General features: G+C 40.4%; 1 pseudogene; it reads left to right on the top strand.

The window, feature by feature from the left end:
• The first annotated feature begins 9,880 nt into the window (after positions 1–9,880).
• LOC110200178 (pancreatic progenitor cell differentiation and proliferation factor pseudogene) lies at positions 9,881–10,778 on the top strand (annotated as a pseudogene).
• The last annotated feature ends 12,128 nt before the right edge of the window (positions 10,779–22,906 follow it).

Genomic DNA, 22,906 nt, shown 5'->3' with positions numbered 1-22,906 from the left:
CCCCAGGAAATCTGCTACTCATAGACTTGCTAATTATAGAAAGTTATGGGCTGGTTTTTTTTTTCCATCAAGGGGAAAAAGCAAAAGGATACCCAGCATATAAATATGAGTCAGGTAGGGGAGAGATGATTCTCATACAGAAAAGAGAATGCTAAACAATCCAAAGATGACTAGGGAAAAAAGAAAAGAACCTATATGTTCTGAAATGTTTATAGCAGCTCTCTTTGTGGTGGCAAAGAACTGGAAAGTACAGGGATGCCCATCAACTGGGGAATGGCTGAACAACTTGCGATTTATGGTTGTGATGAAACACTACTGCACTATAAAAAATTATAAGCTCAACGATTTTAGAAAAACATGGAAAGATTTGCATGAAATAATGAAGAGCAAAATGAGTAGAACCAAGAGAACATTGTAACAGCAATATTGTTTTAAGAATGATTTTGAGCAAATAAATTATTTTGACAATTATAAATACTCAAATTAACTATAAAGGACATATGAAGAAAGACACTATCTGCATCCAAAGAAAGAATTGCTAAATAGATGTATAGAACAATTTTATACATACATATATATATGTACATATGTGTGTATGTTTACACATATACATATACACATACACACATACACATATATATCTATGTGTGTCTAATGGTAGCCATGTCTAGAGTGAGGGAGAGGGAGAGAAGAAAAAAAAAAGAAATTTACATGATAATTTTGTTGTATATTTGAAAGGAATAACAAGTCGTACAGAGTAGATTTGCAATTTCATATGCTTTTTTATTGTCCTGCATTATGGAAATGCTTGTTTTATTCCATAAATTCAAAATAAAATTGAAAAAATAAAATGAAAACACAAGCAATAAAAGATCATATAGAATGATTCAAACAGAATCCAGGAACTAGTACATTCATTTAGGAGGCTAATATTCAGGGTTTGCTGAGACACAGCTTCTTGGCATAAAATAACTAATTAGCTATTTTATATTTCTCTCCTACTGTTCGTAGTCTGGTCAAACACTGAATCATATCTTTTTTCCAATGCTCTGGCTTCCTCTCAGATGCTTTCCTTGCCACCTGTCGGCTATACCTGCAACCACCTTGGTAGCCTCTTACGATTCTTGTAGGCACTCTCAGGCGTTCTAGTCTCTTTTTATCCTCAAAAGGAAATGAGGAAAGAAAGGATGTACACAAGAGAAGCAGAAATAGCTAAGTCTGTTTATAAGCTTGACTAGGTGAGTCCCTACTCCCCATGGTTGCCACCATCATTAAGGTGAAGTAGAGAAAGGCCTCTTTTTCCACTCTTGACTCAAATCTACTCTTGCTGCCTGGAATACAGAAGCCAAGAGCACTGTGAAAGCTGCTTCTTCCACCTGATATCATTGGACAATACCCTGTGTCATCAGCTTTTTTCCAGCTCAGCAACCAGTAGAGAGGGGAGGTGGGGGAATTCCACACAATGATGAGTCATACACAGCTCGAAGCAGGCAGAGAATACCTACCTGCCCATGCTGCAGGGGGATGAGGAGCTATTATACACACATAGCTCCTACCTGACCACAGGAGAAAGAAAAGTGGACATACATAGCCATCATAAACTTCTTAAATATGGGGGCCGATTCTACTACTCCTCATATTCTCCAGAGCCTGACACAGGGCTGAACACATGATAGATATTTGATAAATACTTCCTAGTTCATTCATCTTAGCTTCTTTTCGAGGATGTTCCAAAATAGTCTTAGTAGAATTTTAAGCTATTAATGCTTAAAAATTTTATGATATGTATTATTATATTAACTACATGTTATGTCATCATATTAATCGTGTTATGTTGTCATATTAATATGTTATATCATCATCATTAAGACTTTTGGAACACTTTATCATCTTGGTTATTTTATCATCTTGGAGTATTCTGAAACATCTACTGCCACCTAGTGGACTCCAACTTTTTAAACTAATTAAGAGCCACCTCACTACCCCCACTCCCACCCCTCCTCACCACCCCACTACTTGATATCGTGTCAATATCTCATGATTACAGAATCTCAAAGTCAGAAGGGCCCTCACAGGCCATCTTGCCTAATATATACATCCCCCTCTACAACATACCTGGCAAAGGTGATTCAGTCTTGCTTGTACAATTCCCCTGCGAAGGGACCCACCAATTCCTGAAGCAATCAGGCAAGCAGCATTTATTAAACATCTACTATGTGCCTAGTTACTGTGTAAGCCTGAAGCCTCCCACTATACTTTTGAAGGCCTCTAATCATCAGGCTGCTTAGGTGGTACAAGTGCAGAGAAGGCTGGCCCTGGAATCAGGAAGACCTGAGTTCAATTCCAGCCTCACACACTTAACTAGCTGTACAATCCGGGGCAAGTCACTTAACTGCTGTCTGCCTCAGTTTCCTCAACTGTAGAATGGGGACAAGAATAGCACCTACTACTCAGGGTTGTTGTAAGGATCAAATGGGAGATCTGTAAAGCACTTAGAACAGTATTAATTAAGCACATGGTTAGCCCTTACAAAGTCTCATTTCCCTCTTTATGTAAAATGAAATTTGCCTTTTTGCAACATCCAGTTATTGCTTCTAATTCTTTCCTTTGGAGCCAATACCAAAAAAAGAAAAAAAGTCTAATCCCCTACTCCTGCACTAGCCCTTTAAAAAGTCACCAAAATGAAAAATAGAGGAAAAGTAGGTCATTGAAGCAATTTTAAAATCCACAGAAGTGAACAGAAAGAAGGTCAATAGGACATGAAGAGAAGCAGGACAGCTTGGAACAAACAGAGCCTGCTGATTTTGTTTTCTACTTTGAGACAAAAAAAACAGCTGCATATGGTGTAGATTTGTGGCCACATGTGCAATCTTCTTTTTTTGTTCTGTTATATATGGCAATGTTCATCTTATTTCATGTTTGTTCAGAGTGAAAAAAAAAAGAAAGTTACATGGTGAATTTGTCATATATTTAAAAGTAAAAGCAAGCCACATTAACAATAGAGATCTGTGGTGTCATATACAATCCTCTTTTAGTTTGTTTCTTTTTTCTCAATTACCTGTAAAAACAATTTTAAACATTCCTTTTTTTTATTTTGAACTCCAAATTCTCTCCCTTTCTCTCCTCCCCCCTCCTTGAGAAGGCAAGCAATTTGATATAGACTATACATGCGTAGTCTTTCAAAACATATATCCAGATTAGCTACCTCACAAAAAAAAAACCTAAACCCAAGAAAAATAAAATTTAAAAAGTATGCTTTGATCTGCATTGAGACTTTTATTAATTCTGTCTCTGGAAGTAGATAGCATTTTTCATCATAAATATTTCAGAATTGTCCTGGGTTATTGTATTGCTGAGAATAGCTAAGTCATTCACAATTGTTCATTGTACAATACCGCTATTACTGTGTACAATGGTCTCCTAGTTCTGCTCACTTCACTCTGCATCAATTCATATATGTCTTCCCAGGTTTTTCTGAAGCCATCCTGATCATCATTTCTTTTTTTGTTTTGTTTTGGTTTTTTGGGGGGGGCGGGCTAGGCAATGGGGTTAAGTGACTTGCCCAGGGTCACACAGCTAGTAAGTGTTATGTGTCTGAGGTCGCATTTGAACTCAGGTCCTCCTGAATCCAGGGCCAGTGCTCTATCCACTGCGCCGCCTAGCTGCCCCCTGATCATCATTTCCTATAGCACAATAGTATTCCATCACAATCATATGCCACAGTTTGTTCAGCCATTCCCCAATTGATGGGCAGTCCCTCAACTTCCAATCCCTTGTCACCACAAAAAAAGCTGTTACAAATATTTTTGTACATTTAGGTCCTTTTCCATTTTTTATGCTCTCTTTGGGATGTAGATCTAGTCGTGGTATTATTGTTTCATCAAAGGGCATACACAGTTTTATATTCCTTTGGGCATGGTTCCAAATTGTTCTGCAGAATGGTTGGATCCTTGAGGGCAAGAGCCATTTTTATCTTTCTTTGAATCTCCAGCCCTTAGCTCGGTGCCTGGAACACAGGATGCACTTAACAAATGTTTACTGATTGATTTATTGACATTTTAAAAAGAAAACTCATTGAAACCGCAGGAGTCAAAGGAGCCAATGTGAATCTTGATTCTGCCACCAGCTACCTGTGTGACTTAAGTAAATCACTCCACCTTTCTGGACCCCAGTTTCCTCATCTGTAAAATGAGGAATTTGGACTTGATGGCTTCTTAAATCCCTTCCAGTTTTAAATCAGTAATCCTATGATAACACCATTTTTTTGTCGAAGAAGGGAAGTATCATTATAAGTCAAAGAAAACAAATAGCTAGGTAGTATAATGGATAGAGTGCTGTACTTGGAGTGGGGAAGACAGAAAGGGGAGGAAGAAAACAAGTATTTATTAAGCTCCTACTATGTTCCAGGCACTGTGCTAAGTGCTTTACCAATATTATCTTCCTGACTTGGAGTCAAGAAGACCTGAGTTCAAATCCCACCTCAGACATTTTCAAGCTATGCAAGTCACTTAACCTCTTTTGACCTTGGTTTCTTCTGTGAAAATGAGGGAGGTGAAATAGATGGGCTATAATGTTCATTCCAGCTCTAAGTCTATGGTGCTATGACAGAGTTGATGGAAAATAGCAGTTCCCAGAAGCCTTTGCTCATTGTAGTTCCTCGACACGTGACTCTCTCTGGCATTCTCTCCAGCCCCCACTGATGATGCCTGGCATTGCGAGCACCACTTTAGCTTAAGCTTTATTTAGATAATTCATCTGGCCAAAAGTTCTCCAGGTGGGGAGAGGAAAAGAGGATCCTTCATGTCCTTTCTTCCCAAATTCTTTCTTGGAGTCAAGCTTATTCACCTCTAAAGGATGAACGCTTTTTCTGAGTCAGTCAATAGACATGTGTTAAATGCTCATTATATACCAGGACCTAGGAATAAAAGGCAAAATTGAAACATGCTTTCCCTCAAGAAGCTTATATTTGACTAGGGAAGAAAACATATTTATATATACATAGATGTGTATATATACAAATTAAAGACAAGGCAATATTTTTGGGGGGTGCATAGGGGGGCCATTTGCAGCTCAGGAAAAGCTTCCTGGAGGAGGCATCACCTAAGCCAAGATTTATAAGCAGAGAAAGTGAGGAGGGAGTGTACTCCAGGTCTGAGACCAGTCTGAGCAAAGGCATAGAGATGAAAGACAAGGCCAGTCTGGATGGACCCCAGAGGGTGTGGAGGACAGCAATGTGTAATAGGATCAGAAAGGTAAGTTGGGGCCCACTTGTGAGGAGCTTTAGATGCCTGAACTGGGAATTATTGTAATGCTGTGTCTTCTGAGCACCATTGGGAATAGTGATACAGTGGATCACTGGTCATAGGAAGTGGAAGAGGAAAGGATCTTAGAGATCATTTAGCCCAAACTCTTTATTTTACAGAAAAGGAAACAAGGCCTGGGAAGATGAAATTATTTGTCCAGTCTTCTAGAGGAGAAGGCAACAGACAACAACCATTAATTGGAAGGTAGCATAAGGAGCAGAGCTGAGACTCAAACCCAGCTCCTTTGAACCCTAATTTCCATTGCACAACGGTCCAAAGGACCAGCTCTTCTGGACCTCTCTTAGCCTGGAATGGACTCCTTCAGGACTGGTCAAACAAAGAACAGATCCACTTCCACAGAGAACTGAGAACAGGTTTCACTCTAAGAATTTATAGCTTGACCTCTGACCCACAGGACGGCAGAATCTACAGTAATCACTTATTATGGAGTAACAGCTGCCTCTGATCCTGCGTCATGTGACAGAGCAGCATGGAAGTCATCTCAAAACACTTCAGACTTTTTTTGATTCGAGGAAACCAGCACGACACGGGGTAACGGAAGGGACTTGATGGAGAGACACAACAAAGGACGTGTTTATCCATGCTGGAATATACCCAGGGTACGTGTGGAAGATAATTCACATGCATAGTTGCTTGCCCACTGTGTCCATATTTTAATGCAGAAAATGGATTTGGAACATTCTACTTTATCCTTGGGCAGAGGTCAAGCCATGGCCCATTTCCTACAGTCCAGGAAGGGGAATTAGGCCAATTTGGGCAAAGCCTCACCAGTATTATTCAGTGCAGATATTGGATTCTGGGTCTGCTCTCCAGCTTCCATGTTGAATTCATTCAAAGACCTGTCCTTCTCTGGCGTTGGGAAGGGCTTCCTTGAATGTGAGGTAACTTGGTTGTCTATGGTTTTCCATATTGGATTCTTAGCAACACTACTTACAAAAGGCCTTTGTAATACCTGAAAGAGATGGGTGGGGATGACCAGAGCCTTGAGAAAGAAGCAATTAATTGTTGCATGGGATTTATTCCATTCAGGAACTCTAATCACCCATAAATTACATATGCCAACATCCTTAAGCTCCACTATCCAAAAACAAGAATGAATACTAATACCATTCCTGAATACCATTCCCAGGATGACAGCAGGCTGAGACAGGGAAAGGTGCCCCTCCCACAATGCTTCTCATGCCTTTGAGTTAAAGCCATCTTTCCCTTCCCTTGGGATATTTTCAAGCTGCTTTCCTATTAGCAGGTAATGATAAAACATGATAAATCTCTAAGGTGGAGGATAGGGGGTGGGGGTGGGGGAGGTGGCAATTGGTACCAAGATTGCACCTCACAGTAATTCCTACCATACCTTTAAAAGCAGTCAGTTCTTACCATATGAAAAGTAGTATTCTGAGAGAAGACTCACAGTGTGAGTCCATGACCACCTGTACAAATGACATATACAATGTTGTCCCTCTTAAAAGCAGGATTCCTGGCACCTCCTTTTCATTAAAACACAAATTTGTCATTTGAGGGGCAGCTGGGTGGTGCAGTGGATAGAGCTCTGGCCTTGGAGTCAGGAGGACCTGAGTCCAAATACAGCCTCAGACCCGTGACACTTACTAGCTGTGTGACCTGGGGCAAGTCACTTAACCCCATTGCCTAGTCAAAAAGCAAAAAAAAATAATAATTGATCATTTGAAGTATGATTGTACACATTTGAACAGGCCCTCACTGAAGATTGTAATTTCTATCAAAATTTCAACAAGATCACAGAATTGTAGGATTTAGAGGTAAAAGAGGTCCAATGGCTTCATTTTACATATGATGAAAACTATATGTACAAAAATATTTATAGCACCTCTTTTGGGGTGGCAAAGAATTGAAAACTAAGGGAGTGCTCATTAATTCGTGAATGATCAAATTATGTTATATGAATGTAATGAAATACTATTTTGCTATAAGACATTTCCATGAAACCTGGGAAGACTTGCATGAACTGATGCATGGAGAAGTGAGCAGAACCAGGAGAACAATTTATACAGCAACAACAACATTGTAAAGACAAAGAACTTTGAAAGGTTTAGGAACTCTGAGCAACATAATGACCAGCCATGATCTCCCCTCCCCTCTTCCAGAGGACTAATGATGAAGTATGCTATCTACTTCTTGAGAGAGAAGTAATAGACTCAGAGTATAGGTTGATACATTTTTTGGACATCGCCAATGCGAGAATTTATTTTTCTTAACTAAGACTATTTATTCCAAGGGTTTTGTTTTTCTTTTTCAGTGGGAAGGAGGGAAAATTATTATAAACTGAAAAAGCATTTTTTTAAAAAAGGAAATAATCCCAACCCCATATAGGATAAACCTGAGATTGTTTAACAACTTTCAATTAGTCATTCACAAACATTTACTGAGTACCTACTATGTGTCAGACACTGTGCTAAGTGTTAGGTATATTGAGAAAGGCAAAAATGACCTGGCTCTCAAGCAGTTCAGAGTTTAATGTACCCTTCCTTCCAATGATTCTGGCCTCCTTGTGCTTCCTCCAAGACTCTCTGTCTCCCAACTCATTGCTTATACCCCATTCTCTCCCTCCTCATTTCTACCTCTTGGCTTCCAGCTAAAATCCCAACCTTCTTTTTTTGTTTGTTTGTTTGTTTGTTTGTTTTGGTGAGGCAATTGGAGTTAAGTGACTTGCCCAGGGTCACATAGCTAGTGTCAATTGTCTGGTCTGAGACCAGATTTGAACGTAGCTCCTTCTGACTCCAGGGCTGGTGCTCTATCCACTGCATCACTTAGCCTCCCCCCAACCTTCTTTAAGAAGCCCTGGATTCAGGAGGACCTCAGTTCAAATCCGGCTTCAGACACATAACACTTAAAAGCTGTGTGACCCTAGGCAAGTCACTTAACCCCATTGCCTTACCAAAAACAAACAAACAAAAAAAAAAGAAGCTTTTCCTAATCCTGCTTAATTCTAGTGCCTTCCCTCTGAGATTACCTCCAATTTATCCTTTATGATGCAGTGGATAGAACCCTGGACTTGGAACCAGGAAGACTCATCTTCCTGAGTTTAAATCTGGCCTCAGACACTTATTAGCTGTGTGACCCTGGCCAAGTCACTTAACCCTGTTTGCCTTGGTTTCCTCAACTGAAAAATGAGCTGGAGAAGGAAATGGACAACCACTCCAGTATCTCTGCCAAGAAAACCCCAAATGGGGTCATAGAGTGTCAGACAAGACTGAACAATTGCAAACAATTGTTTGCATGCTGTCTCTCCCATTAAATTATGAGCTGTTTGAGAGCAGGGGCCATTTTTTTTTTTTGCTTTTCCTTGTATGCCCAGCACTTAGCATAGTGCCTGGCACATAGTAGATGATTAATAAATACTTGTTGTCTTGACTCATTGCGTTAACATCTCAGAGCCTTGGACAACTCTCTAGAACTATAAGTTATAGACAAGTTGTTGATCTGAATCATTGGAAAAAGTTTTGATAACTGGGAATTCCCCATACCAAAGGAATTATAGATCCAAATGGTAAAAAAAAAAAATTTCCTATTTCCAACTTGATTGCAAGTTCACTGGGAGCAGGGACCATGTCCTATCCTTCTTTAGTATTACCTGTGGTACTTTCATATTAAGCCTATAGGACAAAAAAAAATACTGTTTTTGCATCCCATAAGTGGGTCCCTATGATGACACCATGCAATCATGTGGCTGATGTGGAATAGAAGTAGCAGTAAGTGAAGTTAAGCAAGATGGAGACGGCTCTGTGTGCGTCCTGCTAGTTGTGCTCTTATTGTGGTTGTTTTGATTCATGTCTCTTAGTATATTAAGCAGCATGGTGGCTCAGTAGATAATGCTGGACCTGGAGTCAGGAAGATCCAAGTTCAAATCTGGCCTCAGACATAGAAGTGTATGATTCTGGGCAAGTCACCTAATTTCTATCCGCCCCAGTTTCCTTATCTGTAAAATGATGATAATAATAGCATGCATCTTTCAGGGCTGTTGTCAGGACAAAGCATTTTACAAACCTTTAAGCGTTATTTAAGTGCTAGCTATCATCATCATCATCATCATTGTTATTATTACATTAAGTACCTAATTTATCCATTTTTTTTGTAACAGAGTGATTAGTCTGATAGACTGAAGGGAAGTAATACATAAAGCTACCTTGACTTAGCAAGGCTTTCTATTTGTGTTCAGTACTCTGGGAAAACAGGGCCCAGACCAAGTACCAGGTGTATACAGTCTATAGCAGCCTACCTATGGAGTGCTACCATTGTTAATAGTGTCAATTTAGGAACAGAGAAGCTTAAGTGAATACATCTGAATAAATACTATATGGAGTCAGTCCTGATCTCAGTCTTGTATAATATTTACATAAATAATTTAGATATTAAGATTAAGGAAAAAAATCAGATTTAAGGGTAATACTAAATTGTTGATGATACTGTATATATAGTATTGTAGAAAATCAGATCAGGATTCCAAGGGTCTTTGGTAAATCTGAGAAATGGTCAGAAATTAAATTAAATTCATTGCCCAAAGATGGTTTAGTAATCTTACAAGGAAAGACAGTTTTCGAAACCCAAAGAACTCTCGCATTTTCGTTGCCGTGGAGTATCCTCCCGTAATCTCCTTTACAAATGGGCTCTGTGGCCTAGCGCCCCCTTCCCCCGAGCCAGGTCATAGGTGATCGTCCGCCGCAGCCCACTGTCTGACAGGGGCTGCTCGGGAGCCGCCACTAAGGTTTACATCAGCCCAGTAAGAACAAGCAACATGGCAGCAATCCCGTCCAGCGGTTCACTCGTAGCAACCCATGACTACTACCGAAGGCGTCTGGGTTCCACTTCCAGCAACAGCTCCTGTGGAAGTGCTGAGTATTCTGGGGAAGTGATCCCCCATCATCCTGGTCTTCCCAAATCAGACCCAGGCCACTGGTGGGCAAGCTTTTTCTTCGGGAAGTCGAGTCATCCATTCATAACAACTGTAATGGAATCCCCAGAGCACTCAGGAACTTTCCAGGTTGCTCATGGCACGATCACCTGTGACCTGGCTCAGAAGGCCATGAGGAAGCGGCGTGTCAGCGAGCCCAGCAAGACCAGCACTGGGCCTTCTGCATGAGCAGCAGCACCCTCCTTGCTGCTCCCCCCGCTTCTGAAGTGTGCTAGGCATCAGAGCCCATTTCCCCCTCCCCTCCCTTCCCCTCCTCTTTCCCCCCCTTCTCTCTCCCGCCTATTCCCTTAGAATAGACAGGCTGCTTAAGTGTAGAAGTAGTTGTGTTGTGTTTGTGTGTGGGTTTTTTTTTCTAAGGAAAACAAAAGCAAAACACCAAAAAACAGTAAAAGAAACCACACTGTTATTGTTTGGTTTTTTTTACTATCTGAATCACGTATGTGCTTTCCAGCAGCCTCAGTAACCCGTTTACTTTGTACTCAAAGGAAACTAATAAACTTTGAGCAGCCTTTTAAAAAAAAAAAGAAAGAAAGAAAGAAAGACAGTTTTCCAAAACATACAGTAAAGAATAGGCAGGAGAGGAAATTACTTAATCTATGTAGAATTTGAGGATCAATTCTAGGGAATTACCTGAGGAAAAGAATGTTAAATGACTTACCACACACAAAGCTAATCTGATTTGATTTTGGGATTTCTTTTAGGAAGTGATCAGTAGATTCTTTCAATTCCTACTTTGACCTCTGGTTCTAAGATATCTGGGTAGTTTTCCTTTATAATTTCTTGAAGTGTCATGTCTGTTAAAGCCATCTATAGTCATATGAAAAAATGCTCTAAATCATTATTGATTAGAGAAATGCAAATCAAAACAACTCTGAGGTACCACATCACACCTATCAGATTGGCCAACATGACAAAACAGGAAAATGATAAATGTCGGAGAAGATGTGGGAAAATTGGAACACTAATGTATTGTTAGTGGAGTTGTGAAATGATCCTACCATTTTGGAGAACAATTTGGAACTACGCCCAAAGGGCTATAAAAATGTGCATACCTTTTGATCCAGCAATAGCACTTCTAGGGCTGTATCCCAAAGAGATCACACAAATGGGAAAAGGACACACATGTACAAAAATATTCATAGCAGCTCTTTTTCTGGTGGCAAAGAATTGGAAATTGAGAGGATGCCCATCAATTGGGGAATGGCTGAGCAAGTTGTGGTATATGAATGTAATGGAATACTATTGTGCTATAAGAAATGATGAACAGACTGACTTCAGAAAAACCTGGAAAAACTTGTATAGTCTGATGCTGAGTGAAATGAGCAGAACTAAGAGAACTTTGTGCACCATAACAGCCACGTTGTGCGATGACTAATATTGATAAACTTAACCCTTCTCAGCAATACAAGAATCTAAGACATCTCCAGAGGCCTCATGATGGAAAATGCTATCCACATCCAAAGAAAAAACTATGGAAGTTGAATCCCTATTTTTTTTTCCTCTTCTGTTGAGTTTTGTTTCCTCTTTCTTATGGTTCCTCCTACTGGTTTTAATTTTTACTTACAACTTCACTAATGTGAAAATACATTTAATAGGAATGTAAATGTATAGCCTACATCAGATTGTGCGCCATCTTGGGGAGGGTTGTGGGGAGGAAGGGGGAGAAAAATTTTAAACTCGAAAGCATATGGAAGTGATTGTTGATAAATCAAAATAAATTAATAAAAATAAATAATAAAAAAGAAAAATAAAAAAAGAAATGTCATGTCTGGGCTCTCTTTTTGATTATGGCTTTCAGGTAGTCTAATACTTCTTAAGTTATCTCTCCTTAATCTGTTTACCAGGTCAGTTGTTTTTTCCTATGAGATATTTCACATTTTCTTCTATTTTTTTCATTCTATTAACCTTGTTTTATTATTATTTCCTGATGGCTCGTGGAGTCATTAACTTCCACTTGACAAGTTATACTTTTTAAGGCATCATTTCCTTCAGTATTTTTTGTACCTCTTTGACTGGTTGGCCAATTCTGATTTTTAAGGAGTTATTTGCTTCAGTATTTTTTGTACCTCTTGTACCAAGCTATGAATTTTCTTTTCATAATTTTCTTGCATTGCTCTCATTTTTTCCTCAATTTTTTGTCTACTTCACTTATTTGCTTTTTAAATTTTTTCCCCTCTTTTTAATCTCTTTCTTTAGCTCTTCTAGGAATTTTTATTGGTCTTGTACCCAGTGTGCTTTTTGTTTTGAGGCTCTGCTTATAGATGTTTTCACCTCATTGTCTTCTTCTGAGTTTCAATCTTGAGCTTCCCTGACTCTGTAGATCTTTTTTGTCATTGTTGTTTGCTCATTTTTCCAGCCTATTTCTTAGTTTAGGACTTTTATGTTAGAATTAGGTTCTACTTACCTCTGGGAGTAAGTCTGACCTTAACTTCTATCTTTTATGGCCTTCTGCTGCTTTCACAGCTCAGTGGGAGCTTGTAAATTTTCAGTGCTTCCAACCTGGTGCGATCCTAGGAGTGGTCTGGTCACTGCCCACCTGATCTACACTGTTCCTTATACAGGTAGAGCCCCTGCTCCCTTGCAATTGCAACCACTCCTCTCCACCCTGAAACTGCCACCCAGACTTGGGTAATAGGCAACAGCTATCAAATGCCACCTGATCTTACACCCAGTGGTAGTACAGGGGTCCCCTGGTATCTCTTTCTGAGCAGGTGTCCAGTCCCCTTACCATCCTGGACACTGTTGCCACTCCACAACTGGTACCACTTAGGCCGTGCTCCTGGCCAGCCTTCACCCCAGTATCTGCAGACTTTTTTTTTTTTTGGCCTTCCTAAACTGCCCTGGGCTGGAAAAATGCCTCACTGTGACTTTTTAATTGGTTTTCCCACTCAGAATTTGGTATGATACATTTTTTTTAAAACTTGTAATGAGAGCATACTTAGAAAGTTTGTCAAAAATGCTGGTCTGGCTTCGCTCTACTCCCCTGCTAGTGTGATTTGAACTGAAATTGTCCTGTCTCCAAACCCAGACACTAGACCAATCTGCCTTTTTGAAGCATCATAGTAGAAAATACTTACCAACAAAGCTTAAATACTTTTTTTTTACTGCTGACTTTTGTTTTTATGTAATAGTGATTCTCTGGCCTCTACTGCTTGAACCCCACGCATCTTACATTTCACCCCTCCCAAGAGTTCTCCAGTACCTTTAGAAGTTCAAGGTATCTCTCATTCTCTACAGTGACTCAAGTCTCTATTGATTATATTCTCTCCAGTTTTAGGAGTCTGAGCAGCCCAGTTCCATTTAACCACCCAACAATCAGATTAGCTTTTACAAAGGAATATTTACTTAAAAGGTATAGCCAGGAAAAAAAAAAAACATACAAACATTTCCCCTCAATGCCTCTGGGGCATAATTCCTCTTCCTGATACATACATACCATCTAGTTTCTGAGGAAGGCCAGGAAGTTTCACATCCTAGCTCAGTTACTACGTAGCATTAGTCCCACCAAGTTTCAAGACCAAAATCTACCCCTTCCGTCTTGTGTCCTGGCACCCTGGTTCCCCAAGGCTTCCCTGTTGGGTTAACTTCAACATCCAGTCTGGAATTTGGGGCTCAATGCCCTGTGGCTCAGAAAATCCACTTCCTGTACCTTGAACTGAAAAAGAACAAATGAAACTGATCAAATCTCAAAACCCATTTCTTGGAGCCAGAGGGCCTGAGGGAAAGGTAACTTTTAGAAGCTTCCTTGCCCACTTACTACATGTTACTCCTACTGTGAGTAATGAAGCCTATCAACCCTAGACATTGCGGGAAAGTGATAGTGACTGGGCCTCAGTCATTAAAAGACTCAGACAGCTTCAGCTAAGCAGTAATTGGAAAAAGGTTGCTCCCAACCATTGCTCCCAACCAGAAACAGGTCTCTGGTGTTGACCTCACAGGTGCCTCTTGGGTGGTCTAAGCATGTTCCAAACTCCTATAACATTCATGTCACCTTCTTGTTTCAAAACACTTCTCCCTTCTCTGTCCCTTCTTTCTCCTTCTCCACTACAAGAGATATCCTTTATCGGGGGCAGCTAGGTGGCACAGTGGATAGAGTACCAGCCCTGAATTCAGGACGACCTGAGTTCAAATGTGACCTCAGAACAAACACTTGATACTTACTAGCTGTGTGACCCTGGGCAAGTCACTTAACTCCAATTGCCTAAAAAAAATAAATAAATAAAAATGAATTTAAAGAGATAGCCTTTATAATAAAGAAGGAAAAAAAGTTATTCAGCAAAATTAATGAACACATCGAACAACATCTGCTAAGGCATTAGGGAGGGGCATTCTGATATCTTCTCTTAGGGCTGAGTCTGGTCATTCTAAGTTAAGTTAACAAGCATTAATCGTTGACAATGTACCAGGCATTGTGCTAAGAGACACAAAGAAAGGCAAAGGCAGTCCCTGCTCTCGAGGACCTCCCAGTTTAAAGAGGGGAAGGATGTACAAACTATGCTTAGGATAAGCTGGGAGCAGTCTCAGAGGGAAGCACTAACAACATCAACTGGGAAAGGCTTCTTTCAGAAGGTGGGATATTAGCTGAAAATCAAAAGAAGCCAGGAGGCAGAGATGAGAAGGGCAAGGTCACGGAGGACAGTGGGAGACAATGTCGTGGGGGAAGCAGGGGAGAAGACGTGCAGAGTAAGTGCAGCTGACTTCTGAGGACATTTCTGCTGAGTAGCGCCCGGTTTTTATGTCCAAGAAGGAGATCTTCCATGTGGTGTGGTGAGGGAGGTGGCCCATACTATGGGTCAGTGGCATGAGGCCAGAACTCTAGGCTCGGTGTCATCAGCTAGGCTTGTTCCAGAAGAGCATCTCCCAGCTTCAGCCTCAGCAGATACCCCTAAATGAGGAGTGCTTCTCACTCTTTTAGAAAAAGGACAAAGACCTTTAGTCTAGAATGGGCAGGAACCAATGGGGTTCTCCTCCCTGGGCTGGGCTCTGAGGCACTTCTCCCCCTCCCAGGCAGCAGGAGGTGAGGAAGAGAGAGGAGCATTCTCTCCTCTCCTCTCCTCTCCTCTCCTCTCCTCTCTCTCCTCTCTTCTCCTCTCTCTCCTCTCCTCTCCTCTCTTTCTCTTTCACCTCCAGGGCAGCAGGTGGCAGTGCAGAGAAGGGCATCCTCTCCTCTCCTTGAAGACCAACCCCTCAAGGAGCTCACAGTCTAAGGGGGAAGACAAGACAGGATAAATTAGAGATAGTCAATGGAGGGAAAGAACTAAGATTAAGAAGGACTGAGAAAGACTTCTCATAGAAGGAGCGACTTGAGCTGACACTCAAAGGAAGGGAAAACTGGGAAGTGGAGATGAAGAAGAAGAATGCTCCAAGCCTAGAAGAAAGCCAGGAGAGCTGTCTGGAGAATGGAGATGGGGCGTCTTATTGAGAAAGAGCCGGGAGACCAGCTCCTCCTCATGCAGGAAGAGATCGCCTCTGTGAGAAGCCTCTCTCTAACTTACGGTGAGTAATCCACTCCTCATTTCTGCCAGCTAAGGCAGCAGCCAGACCATGTACATTTGTCCAATAATCATAAAAACAGTCCTGGGGTTCAGAGCTGCCCAGTTACTAAAACTCCAAAGTTTTCCAGCTGGTTATATACAAATGAACAACTAACAAAGAACACTGGAGCAGCAGGAAATTAATTTTCTCTTTTGTTGCTTTCTTAACGTTTTTCATGTAAAAGTTTCACGTCTGTGCTTGTTGTCATCTCTTTCAAAAACATTCAAAGTCTCATGTGTTTGTTGTTTTCCTGGTTCTGCTTACCTCATTTTGTATCAGTTCATGTAATTCTTCCCATGATGAATCTATATGTTAACAGTCCAGGCAGGGTGGTGCTCGGAGGACAAACTTTTAATTCTAGCCATTTTTGCCAGGGGGTGATTAAAGGCTAAGTGAAAGAGAGCAGTTTAATAATGGTCTTCAATTACATGAGAACTTTTCTTAATCCTTACTGAGGTTGCAGTAAGATGAGTTAGCAGAGTGAATTTCCTGAAGATAAATTGTTAAATATTTGAATGTTACTGAGTGTAGGATTCTGGAATCTATTTCTCTGGAGGATTATTAAATAAATAGATCCTTATCTGAAGGTGGAAAGGTGTGAGGAGTATAAGCTCTTTTAGAGTTGCTTTCTAACTTGAGACAGATTCTCTGAATTAGGTTCCCATCATATGCCAGAGTTTCTCACATTCTTGAGACTGAGGGCTCATTTTCTTGTCAGTCAAACTACAAAATGGTATGTTGGGTCAAGTTTTCCATCAAATGGGTTCTTTAGGGTCTCATGATAATAATGTATGGTATAGAAAATGGGATGCTGATAAATGGTTAACACCTAGCTGTACCCATGACAGTAAGTTTAATCTGCACTATTAACATTTTTTCCTCATCACTTTCTTCCAGGGATGGGGAACCTGCAGCCTTGAGGCCACATGTCGCCCTCTTGGTCCTCAAGTGTAGCCCTTTGACTGAATCCAAACTTTTGTTCTATGAGGTTTGGATTCAGTCAAAGTGCCGCACTTGAGGACCTGGAGGGCCACATGTGGCCTCGAGGCAACAGGCCTAGACAATCCACAAAGCAGTAAGTGAAACTCTGGTTTGCAGTGTTTGTGGATTTCTGAGATATGAATGCTCACTCTGAAAATTTAGTGATTAGCTCTGACCAGGCTCCAATACGGTCCTGGCTATAGATAAATGACATTCCACCTTCTTGTTATATTTGTCCTTCATTTTTAGCCATCTCTACCAGAATTGCTAAATGACATAAAGATTGGGGGCAGTTAAATCTAAGTACTTCTGATGCTTCAAATCTTTGCCTTGGGCTTGATGGGAACTTCTGGGGCACCTAATCCAGTGGTTCTCAAAGTGTGGTCCAAGGACCTCTAGAGGTTCCTCGACTCTTTCAGGGGACCTTCAAGGTCAAATTCTTTTCATAATGATACTGCTATTTTAATCTCTAATATGGTATCTCAATAAATAGAACACACATAAACAAAAGTACTTTTGAGACAGGGTCTTTAATAATCTTTAAGAGTGGAAAGGGGTCCTAAGAACAGAAAGTTTGAGAAATGCTGACCAGCTCTCTCATTTTACAGATGATGAAACTAAGGCCTGGAAATGTAAATTGGCTTGCCCATGGTCACACAGATAGTGAATGGCAAAGCCATTTCCTACTCCCTGGTCTTGGTTTTCTCCCAGAATCCAAACTCAGTCACTAATACATTTCCTAAAGCTCTGTTTCTTACATTAATAGTTTGAGATATAATTCTTGTGCAAGGAAACCAAACAGGTTTGTGCTGGCCGGAACACAGCATAATGGAACAGGAATAATTCTGCTGCTGGGGAATATGCACCATATTCCTCCAGGTTTCACCAGATCCTTTTTGTTCTTGCCCTTAAGTTTATTTGTGGAGGCAGCTAGGTGGCACAGTGGATAGAGCACTGGCCCTGAAGTCAGGACGACCTGAGTTCAAATGCGGCTTCAGACATATAACATTCACTAGCTGTGTGACTCTGAGCAAGTCACTTAACCCCATTGCCTAACCAAAAAACAAACAAACCAACCAACAAAAAAACCCACAAAAGCCTTAAAAGGGGCAGCTAGGTGGCGCAGTGGATAGAGCACCGGCATCTGGCATCAGACCAAACACTTGACACTTACTAGCTGTGTGACCCCGGGCAAGTCACTTAACCCCAATTGCCAAAAAAAAAAAAGTTTATTTGCATGTCTGTCAGGGAGGATTCCCTGACCCATGGAGAACCTTATAGCCCACCATACTGTTGGTGGTGTTTTGTGGGGTGGAGTCTCCAAAGTGAGTTTTAAGGAGACAGACTGACCATCAGGGATTTAACAGGAGTGAAAAAATTCTAATTCCAAAATGGAAAGTTGGCTTGGGCCTGGGACCTCAAGTTAACAACTAAACAGGGGTCACTTGTGTGATTGTACAGACCTCCCACTGCTACACATACCACTTCATTCTGGCCATTTTCTCCCCAGCTGCCTTGCCCTGAGACCAGAAACCACATCCTGGAGTAATTAATCCTTTCAGCCCTGAAACTCTTGCCCTGGGGCCTTGTACTGATTTATGGTTGTCTCACCCGGTCTGTCAGGCTAGGCCTGACTTCAGCCATGCCTCACTTTACTCTCCAGACATTTTCTCACCCAAACTCTCTTCAACTAGGTACAAACTTTCTCCCTTCTTCTTCCTCACAGTTTATCAGTTATGGGTGCGTAATCAAATTTGCTCTGTCATTTCTCCAGGAAAGGGACTCTACTCACTGTAACTTTGCAACCAAAATACCCCCTCCATCACCCCTCTCCTAAATATGCTGTCTCTTATGTATCAAAATGTAAATGCCTTGAGGCCAGGACTGTCTTTGCTTTTGTTATTTGTTTTCCCAGTTCTTAGGACGGTGCTTGGCAAGTTGCAAGGGCTTAATATGTGCTTTTTCTTTTAAAAAAAAATTTTCATGGATATCTTTTGTTTTTACACTGCCAACATTTCTACCCAGAGAACTCCCCTACTCTCTCCCAGAGAGTCATTCCATGTAACAAATAATTTTTTTAAATTTTGTTTTCCACTTAATAGTATAACAAATATTTAAAGGACAAAAAAAAAGGGGAAAAAAATCAACAAACCAATCTTTACAATCAAAAAAGCCTAAAATATATGTAATATTCCACAGTTGTGGACCACCCACTTTTGTAAATGACTGGGGTGAGTATGTCTCTCATATATCTTCTTTTTTTTTTTTTGGATTAGGCAATGGGGTCACAGAGCTATTAAGTGTTATGTGTCTGAGGCCGGATTTGAACTCAGGTCTTCCTGAATCTAGGGCCAGTGCTCTATTCACTGCACCATCTAGCTGCCCCTCATATATCTTCTTTGGAGTCATACTTGTTCTTCGTAAATTTGCACCATTCATTTTTATTGTTTTGTGGTAATTGTTCTTTCCATTACATAATTGTAGTTATTGTGTATGTTGTGTTCATGACTCTGCTTACTTCATTCTGCATCAGTTCCTGTAAGTCTTTCTCTGCTTCTCTGTATCCTCACATTCATACCTTTTTACAGCACAATAATTTTCCATTAGATTCATGTACTATAATATGATTAGTCTTTCCCCAAATCCTGGGCATCTAGGTAGAGTTAGATCTGAGTTCAAATCCAGTCTCAGACACTTACTAGCTTGATGACCCCAAGCAAATTACTTAACCTCTGCCCCTTCCTCAGTTTCCTCCACTGTAAAATGGGGGTAGTAATAACACCTACTTCACAGGGTTGTTGTGAAGATCAAATGAAGTAATATTTATAAAGTGCTTAGCACAGTGCCTGTTACATAGTACATACTTAATAAATGCTAGCTTCCTTCCTTCTTTGCTTCCAGTTCTACTATAAAATTGACCCCTATGTACAACAAATACATTTTCATTCACTTATTCATTCAGCCACTCATATACCCTAAGGATGTCAAAAACAGAAAGAAGGTCCCATATATACCAAAATACTCACTACAGCTTTTTTTTTATTACAGCCAAAAAATAGAAACAAAATAGGTAGGTGTTCATTGATTGGGGAACGGTTGAACAAAACTGTGGCATATATATATATAATGTAATATTATTATATTATAAGAAAAGATGAAGATGAAGATGAATTCAGAGAAACATGGGAAGATATGATACAAAAATGAAGTAATAAAAATATAGTAAACTATAGAGAGATCTTAATTTATTTATAAAATATTTACAAATATATTTCTATATACAGTTCACACATACATGTACATATATACAGATATAAAATTATATATACCACACATATGCAGATAATGACCCTAACAATTCAAGTGGACAAAACAATAAAACTAAAATGAATAGTGTGATTTTTTTTTACATAACTCTTACCTCCCACTGATTCCCCAACCCCTGCCTCAGCCATTGAAAGCCTAACAAATAAAGAGTGAAGTAAAACAAGTCAAAACATTGGCCCCAACTGAAAATGTATGCTCTGTTCCACATCTCTGGCCCACCACCTCTCTGCCAAGAAGCAGGAGGTTTATTTCACCATTAAGTCTTCTGAAGTCACAATTGGTAACCTCATTGATCAGAGTAAAACTTTTTTTCCCCTTTTTTAAAAAAAGTTTTTGTTATAGGGAATGATTTGATAAGTAGGGAGAAGGGGCAGGGAGAGATATATTTAGAAATATATATGATGTAAAAACAGAAGGCATCAATAATAATGATGATGATGATGATGAAAAATAGACATAGTCTGATGTAGAAAGTTGAGAAAGTTTGCCTGTTCTCTTATCATACCTTCATCGAGTTGTAAGTCACTCAAAGGATAAATGAGAGATGGACAGTAGGTATAAATAGGCCACTGCATAATAGCAAGCAAGAATTGTGCCCCAGACATGGTATAAAAGATATCATCAAAGGTCTGTAATGTAGGTGGACAGGTCATATAGAGGGATTGAGGGGAAAACCTGTGCTGCTGAATGAAGCTGGAGAAAACCGTGAAACCATGCTGCCTGATCTCCTACAAATTTGCATCATGTGATCTCAATTGGGCCCTCACCAAAGCAAGGCAATCCTTTTACACCTCCCTAATCAGCTGACTTTGGGCAGCCAGATGGCTCAGTGGATAGAGTACTGAGCCTGGAGTCAGGAAGACCTGAGTTCAGATTGGCTTCAGATTCTGGCAAGTCACTTAACCTCTGTTTGCCTTAATCTACAGGAGAAGAAAATGGCAAACCACCCCAGTACCTTTGCCAAGAAAATCCCATGGTCAGTATTGGTATGCTATGGTCCATGGAGTCATGAAGAGTTAGATACAACACATCAGTTCACTAGACCCACTCACCATGGAGCTTTTCTGAACCTTTTCATCACTCCTAGAATCTCCCACAGCTGTGATCCCCTCCCTTCATTTTTCTCAGCTTTTAGACCCTTGCCTCATATTTCACTAAAAAAAAAATTGAGGCCTTTTACCAAGTGCTACCTCATTTCCCTCTGTCACTCAGATGCCTTTCTGCATTATCTCCTCCTTCACCTCTGTCTCACAGGAGGAGATAGCCCTTATCCTTGCCAAGGCAAACCCTGCCCCTTCCTACCTTTCTAGGCTTCTTACACATTATTCCCTTCCAAGCACTCTTCCAGTGACAATGGCCACCTTGCTCTCCTCACACAAGATACACCATCTCCAAAGTTGGAGTATTTTCACTGACTGTCTCCCATTCCTGGAATACTCTCCCTTTTCGTCTTTACCTCCAACTTAACTTGACTTCCTTCAAGTCTCTGCTAAAGTCCCACCTTGTTCAAGAAACCTTTCCCAGTCCTCCTTAATTTTAATGCCTTTCTTCTAAGATTACCCTCAGTTTATCCCGTACATAACTTGTTTGTATATTTGTCTGCCTTGCTAGACTGTAAGCTACTTGAGAGCAAGGACTGTTTTTTGTCTTTCTTTACATCCCCAGCACTAAGCACACATAGTAGACACTTAATAAATACTAATTGACTTACTTTTTTTTTTAACAGCACCATGATATTACAGTACATTATCCTATAATAATCTACAAGGGCAGCTAGGTGGCACAACGGATAGCACACTGGGCTTGGAATCATGAGCTCAAATCCAGCCTCAGATAGTTATTAGCTATGTGATCCTGGGCAAGTCACTCAATCCTGTTTGCCTCAGTTCCTCATCTGTAACATGAGCTGGAGAAAGAAGTGACAAACCAGTCCAGTATCTTTGCCAAGAAAATCCTAAATGGGGTCACAGAGAGTCAGACATGACTAAATAACAACGGACCACAATGTATGTAGCCATTCCTCAATCATGGGACATATAAATGTTTTCTAGATTTTCCATGTTAAAAATAAAGCAGTGATGCATTTTTTCATTCAGATAAATCCTTTTTTTCCTTTTCATGACATCTGTGTGGTAAAGTTCCAGCCATAGGATCTCCAGACCAGAGAGTCTGATTAATCTCGTGGCTCTAATTGTCTGTTGCCATGTTGATCTCCAGTCTTCAGTTCTGCCAAGTAGTACCCATTTTTGCTTTCCAAGAAAGATTTCTTCTTGTGGTATGGCAAGAGACTCCATCCTCTGTTTTCCCTGCCATGCATGCCATAGATCACTTGTATAATTATCATATCATAGATGAGGGATTGTGAAGGGTTATTTTGCTCACTCCTCATTGTACCTGCTCAGAAAGAAAGGCCATTTCTGATATAACCTGAAACACAGCAATAACTTGGCATTCTTAGTGTTAGTTATCACTAAGGTCACACTGTTCTTGCAGTACTATCTCTGACTGAGCTAACTGAATGGACAATAGAAAGAAATGGAAAGGTTAATGACATCACAAAATGACTGTCTAAAACTAAATTACCTCATCAAGGGTTAAGGGTCACCAAAGTAAGGGTCCAGAAGTGCATTATCTGGCTATATAGGGGTTTGCTTCAAAGTAAAGACTAAAGGATTTCTTGGAAGTGGTAAAATGATGCTTCATTTGATCCTATATAATCCTGGTAACCCTTGGCTGGTCACAAAGAAGAATAAATGCCCCATACACTATGTGCCACAGGGGAATGAAAGGGAAA

The sequence above is a fragment of the Phascolarctos cinereus genome, unplaced genomic scaffold (genome assembly GCF_003287225.1).
Source record: "Phascolarctos cinereus isolate Bilbo 61053 unplaced genomic scaffold, phaCin_HiC Scaffold_9;HRSCAF=440, whole genome shotgun sequence".
In the NCBI taxonomy this organism is placed as follows: Eukaryota; Metazoa; Chordata; class Mammalia; order Diprotodontia; family Phascolarctidae; genus Phascolarctos; species Phascolarctos cinereus.
The sequence above is the reverse complement of the archived record's forward strand: the minus strand, read 5'-3'. Positions and strand labels throughout refer to the sequence as shown.